Source organism: Frieseomelitta varia, unplaced genomic scaffold (genome assembly GCF_011392965.1).
Source record: "Frieseomelitta varia isolate USP_RPSP 00005682 unplaced genomic scaffold, Fvar_1.2 scaffold_458, whole genome shotgun sequence".
In the NCBI taxonomy this organism is placed as follows: Eukaryota; Metazoa; Arthropoda; class Insecta; order Hymenoptera; family Apidae; genus Frieseomelitta; species Frieseomelitta varia.
The window spans coordinates 76,398-84,814 of record NW_025110210.1 but is presented as its reverse complement, the minus strand read 5'-3'; the positions used below and the strand labels follow the sequence as shown (position 1 = coordinate 84,814).

General features: G+C 36.4%; 1 protein-coding gene across 1 annotated transcript in view; it reads right to left on the bottom strand.

The window, feature by feature from the left end:
- Nucleotides 1–5,700: 5,700 nt before the first annotated feature.
- LOC122532532 (ecdysone-induced protein 78C-like) overlaps nucleotides 5,701–8,417 on the bottom strand; it is a 35,899-nt gene continuing 33,182 nt past the window's right edge. Inside the window, exon 7 of the mRNA XM_043661347.1 lies at nucleotides 5,701–7,686. The gene's annotated coding sequence lies outside the window, so the exon portion shown is untranslated. The remainder of the gene's footprint in view (nucleotides 7,687–8,417) is intronic.

Here is an 8,417-nt window from a genome sequence, read left to right as displayed (position 1 = left end):
TTTGGGATGAAACATCGGTTTCTAAAGAGCTTACAAAAATACGATCGATACGCGCGCACTTGCAAAGAGCTAAAGTGGACAAACCTTTGTCTTACAGGGAGAAATATAAAATGTCGATCGATTATTGCGACGGTATATATATTTATATATATGTACGATAGAGAGATATACACACCTTCTCAAAAGTCTCAGGACGCTTTTTTTTACTTTTTTATTAGTCTCATTTTATTTTTATTCTGTAATAGTCACTATATTCGTCGTAGATGATCAAGGTTTTTCAATTTTTGCACGTATACTTCGTAATAGAATCGTTAATGTTGTTATAGACTACTGCGCGAATTCTCTGTCTCGTGCGAAGTATCGTTTAATTTTTCTAGTTTCGAAAAACGAATACAGATATTCCAAGACTTTTCAGAACGAGCGTGTATATACATTTTGTTTCTTCATTTGCTCGTGCATCCGTTTGATCGCTCGAACGAACAGCGTGACAATGATCCATCTGATTTTCCATTGTATTTCCTTTTTTTTTCGGATTTCAATCTCAGTTTTCAATCCCGTGAATTGAGCTTCTACTTCTTTCCTTTCATTCCTCCCGTTCTTTTCTTTATTTGCTCAAACTCTTTGCGTTCGTCGAACCAGCGATCGCTTGATTTTATCTCGAACCAAATGTCAGGTGTAATAATCATTTATGCTTCGCTAGATGTTCATTAGAGATGGGATCAAATTCAATCCGTATCGTCGGGTACACGAGTTTCATTTTTGTAAATTTCGAATTCTATACTCGAAAGTAAAAGATGTTTCAGCGAGTGCAACTTGCGACGTATACTTTCGCACCGTTGTGATTCTACGGAATGAATCTCTGCCCTCGAAGGGTGGAGTGAAATTTCAACAGAGAAACAGAGAAACGTGCTTCGCTCAAAAAGTTTCGGACGCAATTTTCCCATCGTGAAAAGTTCGAGTCTTACTTTTGACGAATTACTCGACTCTGCTCCCTGGAAGTAATCATTTGTCGTTTTCATTTCCTGAAATTACTCGCGAGAGACGAGATTTTACCTCGCTATAATTCGTTCGACTACTCGATACACTCGCAAATGACACACGAATTCACTCGTCAAAGTGTCTGAAGCTACTTGTCTGAGGTGCTCGATCTCATCTCTAATACTCGTAACGGAACAGAAGCGTGTGTATTAATCGAACGAATAAATTAATGCAGGCCGTTTGACGGTAGATTGGGGAATCAGATGGATTGGCCATCGGATTGAAACGATACTGACGCGATTAAGTACGAACGCGGGCGAGGCATTATACAAAATGAGCGAAACAAACGATACAATGAATATCCATGAACGTGAATGGAAAACACAACGTAATGCTGAACGTATTGTGACCGCAAGCGACGACAATAATCGCGTGTTTCTCGAATCAGCAATAGCAAACAACGTTGCGCGCCGCGTACGAAGTTACATTTTAATTCATCTTTGCTCGGAACTATTATATTTACTCGTAGTAGAGACTGCGTATTAAAATTAGTGTCTTTCTTTTTTTTATTAGAAAAATATTTTCCACGCTCTTGTGTGTGTGTGTGTCTGGTAGTAATCGTTCTGAATTAAAACGTGAATGTTCCTCTGAATGTTCATGCGTTCCATTGCTCTCGATAAATTGAGCATGAATGAATTAAAACATTCCACAACGGCGAAAATCACTCTCTGTCCTCTTCTTTAGCAATTGTTATTAATTTTCATGTCAATGTTTCACGAATACGCACGTCATTGCCGTGGCTTGATCAAACGAACCAACGTTTCCCAATTTATATAAAACTCCGTTGCGAAGAACTGGGCTTGGATTTCAGAGCTTGGAAAATAGTAAGCAGATATTACACGAGATTTTCTTTATATTGTACATATATATATATATATATATATATATATCTTTCACGCTACAATATGTTTATAATTGTAATTGTCAAAAATTCGATTAGAGAACATCGAGCGAGAGGTCAATCGGCGAAAATGAAAAGAATTGGGAAACGCTGTGCGAGAAGAGCCATCCTGTTAACTACAGCTTGCGTCAGTTACATTTCCTGTTTCGGCATCGATCATCGGACACCACCGTGTTCATCATCCGTGTGAGGGGTGTGTGAGGGTGCGATTGGAGTCGGTTGAAGAGTCTGTGCGTGTTACGACGAAAACGACGAAAATGTTCATGTCCATTGTTGTTGTGTGTATCTGTACGCACCCATACGTTACTTAACTGTCACATGTCATGCGAGTGTACACATAAGTACGGCAGGAGAAGACGTGTGAATTGCGCGTGAAATTAGACGTCGTCTGTGGTGAACGCGAAATGAGCGAGCATGAGGCGTATCACGTTATTGCATTGTGCGTCGTTAGGACGCAATTATAGATGAAGGGGCCATATTATTATGAGCAGAGAGAGAGAGAGAGAGAGAGAGAGAGAGAAAGAGAGAGAAAGAGATTAACAAATAAATATAATTACACGTACATCGCGCGCTTGAGCGTGCACGCATTAAACCTAATCTCTAACAAATCGATATCGTTTCTTTTTTTTTTTTTTTTTTTTTAAAAAAATTAAAATGAAACATTTGTACTTTAGCAGTATAGAGCAGTCGTTTTGTCGTACTTATTTACCTTAATATCATTATCGTCGTTTATATTATTTTATACATATATATGTAATATTATATTTTTTTTTTCTTTTTTCTTTTGCTTTTAAAGAACAATTCCCGCCTTGGCACGCCGTCATCCATCGTCGTCGGTCATTTTAATCACTCCGATATATATATGTATATATATATCGTGCTATACGTTGGACGATCTATAAATCGCGAGTCGCGACGAGAAAAAAAAAAAAAAAAAAAAAAGGAAAAGAGTAAAATCACGTGGAGATCTTCTCGCGTCGGATGTACGACGATTTGACTCCGAATGGCTTGACCAGACCGCAATGATCCAGACGTGCAAGTTTGACTTTAGAAGCTACCGATCTCGATTACCCGATCGCGCTTCCTCACGTGTCAATGACGCGAGGGATTTCAATTTCAATTAATTTTAATTGGTTATCATTGTCTCGGGAGTCGTCTTACATCCGGCCGTGGATGTACACACTTCGTTCCTCGCTGTTTCGCGATTTATAAAAACACCCCGTATAGGTACAGTATGCAGTCGATATCTCGCCTATATAAAAAAGAAGAGTATGTATAATATACGTGATACAGCGTACGCAACGAGATGCACGCTTGAGCTCAACTTATCTATAAATATACAATCATAGAATCAATATCAAACAAAATCATGATTATTGCAGTGTCCTGTTTTACGGGCGGAATATATGTATATATTTATATATATGTATATATATATATATTTCTTTTTTTTGCTATATATACACACACACATATATATATATATATTTATCTCTGAAACGAAAGGAATCGCCATTCTTCCTTTTTTTTTTTCTCTCTTTTCTTTACGTAAGCGTTCCCAAATATGTTCATGCGCAACGAAATTGCCAGACATGTTCGTCAACTGACGTATGCAACTGTTAAACGTAAACGCTCATGTAAATATGAGTATCGATAATATCAAAGTAATAAAACAATAATAATAATAATAATAATAGATAACCATATTGAATACGATTATAGTTCGAATAATATTAATAATAATGGTACATTGATTACGCAACGATTCCCACCAGTATTATGTACAGATATTATAGCACCATGACCGAAATCTCGAAGGTTAAAAAATAGCATATTACACTTTTAAGAGATTAAAATGAGATGGGAACGGGGGGAGAAATGGAAGTGAGGCTGGGCTCGATGGGAAAAGTGTGAAGAGAGGAGAATTGGATGATCTTGCGCTTCGGTCGGAACACGAGATGAGGGAAAGAAGAAGAAGAATAATAATCAGAAGAGGGGGTATGATGCTCTAAGAGTAAACAATATTACCTCAATTGTCAATCTTACTAGCTTTTTGATTATGCCAGTCAATCGCTTATCCATCGAGTCTCGATAAAATAACAATTTACAAGAGCAAATGAATTCAAAAGCTTGTTCCTCCACATTGAGACTGATACGTTTCTTACAGCAGATTCTTACGCGTGATTTAATTATCGTTCGTGTACTGTTATTACCAGTTTTGGACAGCAGGGAACTAGCGGAGACGAAGATTGACCGGCGTGATCGACTAATCGTTAATATTACATTAATATCGTTATTTAAGTATTTGGCCGTTTCAATTAACGTGTTTCCAACAACGTTTACGCATTGCTAAACTCGGCGAATAAGTCGCGGCGACTAGAAATTTTGAAAATGGAAAACAAAACAGAACGAATCGCAGAAATTCAGATATATATAAATATATATATATATATCACAGGAGGAAAATGTCGCAACTGTTTCTCTCTTCGTTTTCGTTTTCTAGTTTAATAGTCAGAGATGATTAGGACAGCCACTAAATCGATTCGAATTACAGAATTTATGTACACATAAAAATTCTCATTACATTATACATGTCGTATCGAGTGACTTGACTTCTTCTCTTTTTTTTTCTTTTTTTTTGTTTTTTTGTTTTATACATTTTATTGAAATTTTCCTCCTTTACGTGTCTCGCGACGAAGAGGACAAGATGGTTGTAATAATTTAAAAAGTATTTAAGCACGACTCGCTTGCACGCGCTTTCCTCTCCTATTACATCTTTTGGCGCAGATCTGTCTTGGTAGATGGTAAGGGAACCGAGAGAAGCATTGTTGCTCTCACTCTTGTCAGGGCAGAGTTAGAATTGGGGGAGGAAAAAAAAAAAAGAAGAAAAGAATATTATAGTTGCGTAAATTTTGTTTACCTCAGTAGGTTGAAAAATGGCCTACCATTGTAGATCTACGCTCATTCGACGATAATGCGTTTAATAACTATTTCTTCTTGCATATAGATTTATAATCTTTATATATATATATTTTAATATATATATAGACTCATATTTATATTATATTAAACGATGATATCCCTTCTTTGTTCAATATATTAATTAGGTATGATATGTTTATTCACAACTTGATGTGAGCGCTTAGAGTTGGAATTTACTTCCTTCCTTCCTCCTAGTTATCGTGAAGATAGTCTTCTTTCACATTGTCTTCCCTTTTCTTTTCTTTTTTTTTTTTCTTGTTTAGCGACAGTGATATACCGACGATATATTATATTTAATTTAAGTACGACGCTAGATAAAACATTAATTTCTCTAATAGATAAACTTACATTTTCATCATTTCTCACAATGAATATATAATATATACAGCGGTGGCTGAAAGAAAAATTAAAAATTCATATTCTCGTACATTTGCGTAATTACATATTTTATACTAATATTTGTATAACTGATTTGTGAAATTCCCACGCGCTGATATGTAAATGTTCATTTATTTGTAAAGTTTATTTATACATGCAATTAAATTTGTTAAATTACCCATAAATTGACGTCGTAAAATTGATGATATGACAAATTGAATCAAATCGAAAGAAAAGTTTTGAAAGTATTGTATCCCAAGTATTTATAAAATATATTTGTGAAATCAAACTTATCATATTTATATTATTGTATCTAATAAATCTTACACTTTTCAAATAAAATATTCTTTGACTAAAATATATCTCTTTCTTCATCTCTATACATATAATTATCTGTTCCGTTCTTCCTCAAACCGTCTATATCCTCGTACTATACTGTGATCCATGTTTATAAAATATAGTTCCTTCTTAATAAATTATACCGTTCAACATTTCACCCTTTAAATGTTCTTTCATCCACCACTGTATATATAAATATGTATATGTATATTAATTACATATCGATACACATTACATGCTAGTCATTGTCAGAGAATTATTAGTGTTCAAGAGTTCGAAGATTCAAACATGCTCACTTCAGGATATAACAATCGGAAAACAATTTTCGGCCGTGGATCGATATAACAAATACAACAGTTCAACGCAACAAGTATATTATATTATCATTAACATAACGTTCAACACCTTTCATCCATCCCCTTTGTTTCTTCCTTCCATTTCCCCTTTTTTTCGTTTCCTTTCTTCTTTCTTTCTTCGCATTTTTCGCACGCGAGATATTTGTTCACTAAAAAATCTTACGTCGACAATTTTTGTAAAGTCTCAACGAAAGGACAACCTCGAACGTGTTAACTCTCAGTTTCCGCGACGCCAACCCTGAAGCGACGCAACAATATCTATAAAGGTAATTCGCTATGCTACTTGTCAAGTAATAAAAATAGAGATTGCATAGATTGAGATTCGTAGCGGATGCATCTAGATAGATACGTCCTATAAAGATTTCCCTTTTTTGAGCTTCTTTTATATAGCGTGAAACTTTTTTTTTCTTTTTTACTTTTGTATATGTATATAAGTGTGTAAGTGTGTGTAAGTTGTACGCGCATGCGGCTGGCAGCATGCGTGTATCATTTTACATGTACGTACCACCATATTTATTTATTTATTTATTTATTTATTTATTTATTTATTTATTTATTTATTTATTTATTTATTTCCCTTCGCGAACGGTGCAGCTATTCATTGAGTCACAGTTTTCACATTGGAGAGGACGACGGAAACGGTATTCTCGTGTCGATTGCATGAAAAAAATACGATATTACGTTCTCGATATGTCTACAAGTTCAATTCTGTGAAATTTCTCCATTACTGTTTTCCTCGACAGGTCGTTGCACACACCGTCTCGCTCGTCTCGTTCCAACTGACTCGTACGAATCCTCGAATTAGCCAACGTTCCCGAAATGACTCGCTCGAAGAATTAATTTTTACTGGATAAAAACCGTAATAAATAAACTGTGCCTTGTAAAGTGATCACCGCTTTTTGTGCTATATATCTTATCGACGCGACGCGTGTTCGATCACTGCGTCGCTTTATTGCAATCAACGATATGCGCGAGACCACCGTCGTACCACGGTACTTGATTCCCTTCATCGCCGAGTGTCTGAGTATTTAAAATGCTTTCGGTTGGAACAGTGAATGATACGAATCCCTTTTCTACGTGAAAATCACCCCCCCCTCCCCCCCATGTTTCACACTCTCTGTCTACCCTTGCACGATTTAGAACAATCGAAGGTGGGGCTAATCGTCGTTAGTAACTACATTCTCGAGGAAAAAGAGTATTTTCCTTTCGTTCTTTTCATTTTTTTTAAATCTAGTAACTTTTTAAAAGTTAACCATTCGTCGTATATACATATACATATACATATACATATACATATACATATACATATATATATATATATATATATACGTAATTATCGATTGTACAACTATCTTTAATCGAATAAATCTTCTTCTCCCCGTGTATCGTGTCAAGAGTGTTGTTTTCGATCGGCAATCTGTAAACCTTTTGCCGTTCTGCTGGCCTGCGCGATGGATCGCGTAAAGTCAGAGCCGCCATCTCGCCTTTGCCAGGATCCTCCTCGGCGCGTTTCCAAGAGTCGAATCGAATCGAATCAGTCGCCAACCGGCCAACCAGCGAAAAACAAAATCGTCCTCGAGGTCCAAGCTGCGTTTGTGCGATGAACACCGGCAATTAGAAAGACTCATCCGGCAGGGCCGTTCGTTCGTTCGTTCGTTCTCGTCGAATTAACTCGATGTACTCTGAAACATTCTTCAAAGACGGGGTCTGGCCATTAAAATTCCCCGGTATCGCGCGGATTGCCGCGTTGAATTGCAAATCGAAGCGGAGCTGCAGGGGGCGTGGATGAAAATGCAAACGTGGATTTATGGAGTGCGAGCTCGCCGAGTGGATATTACGCCCGGGCGAAATTGGAGGAACAAAGAGGTTTCGAATTGTTCGAGATTCGTGGCAACCTCGAACGTTGCGCCTGCACTTTCTCAGATATCGAGCGTGACGGGAAAATTTGATTCACTGTAGTTAAAAATTTGCTCGACAAGGATAATTACTATCGCTGATGAAACACGTAAGAAAGTATAGCTTTAATCTCGGAAAATGTCGAATTATGTGCTTATAGAGCTTCGAGCTTCTGGGTGGAGGCAAAACTAGGACAAAGCCACTTTGCGCTGTGTGCAATTGTTTCGAGTGAAAATTCGCAAAATTTCATACACGTATAACTTGATACCATGCTACATTGTATATATCATTAGACGATAAAATATACAACTTCAATCTATATTGACTATAAACTGCTAACAACTGATAAAATAACAATGTTAAAATTGTAGAGATTGTAGAGATGTATTCATGGGATATTCAGGATTGAAGTGGTTAAAAAATAATCGACCAAACCACGAGGAATTGATACGTTAACAGGACACAAGACAGCAATGAAAAATTATAGATAAATTGAAAAATTATAGATATTTTATCAGTGGGTTAAA